Source organism: Neovison vison, chromosome 2 (genome assembly GCF_020171115.1).
Source record: "Neovison vison isolate M4711 chromosome 2, ASM_NN_V1, whole genome shotgun sequence".
Lineage (NCBI taxonomy): Eukaryota > Metazoa > Chordata > Mammalia > Carnivora > Mustelidae > Neogale > Neogale vison.
In genome coordinates this window covers 183,195,968-183,196,632 of record NC_058092.1, presented here as the reverse complement: position 1 = coordinate 183,196,632, position 665 = coordinate 183,195,968, and the positions used below count along the sequence as shown (strand labels likewise).

Here is a 665-nt window from a genome sequence, read left to right as displayed (position 1 = left end):
GCAAATGAAGGGAGGGAGAGAAGCGGGCTCTCCACTGAGCAAAGAACCCAATGCAGGGCTTGATCCCAGGACTGTGAGATCATGACCCGAGCTAAAGGCAGCCATTTAACTGACTGAGCCACCTAGGCGCCGTTCAAAAAAAATTTTTTAAGATTTTGGTTTTTTTATTTTTTTAAAGATTTTATTCATTCATTTGAGAGAGAGGGAGTACACAAGCAGGGGGAGCAGCAGAGGGAGGGGGAGAAGCAGGCTCCTGCAGAGCAGGGAGCAGATGTGGAGCTCAGTCCCAGGATCCTGGGATCATGACATGAGCCGAAGGCAGACGCCCAACCAACTGAGCCACCCAGGTGTCCAAAGATTTTACTTTTAAACTGATAAGAACAGATACTACACTTGATCTTAGCCAAAAGGCCGAGAAGCGATATAATCTCTACACCCAACATGGGGCTTGAATTTATTATAGTCCTGAGATCAGTTGCCATGTGCTCTACTGACTGATCCAGTCAGGCAACCTATCTTTTCTCCCCATTTTTACACAGATTCTGTATCTTGTATTTCAAATAATATATCTTGTAAATTTTTCTATATCAGAATGTAAAATGTGTTCCCATTTTTTTTGCCAGCCAAATATTTTTTGTATGAATTACCATAGTATGTTTACTCAA

General features: G+C 42.4%; 1 non-coding gene across 1 annotated transcript; it reads right to left on the bottom strand.

The window, feature by feature from the left end:
* Positions 1–234: 234 nt before the first annotated feature.
* On the bottom strand, positions 235–423 carry LOC122901377. The gene has a single exon (XR_006383466.1). It is a non-coding gene; the product is annotated as a U2 spliceosomal RNA (small nuclear RNA).
* Positions 424–665: the final 242 nt, after the last annotated feature.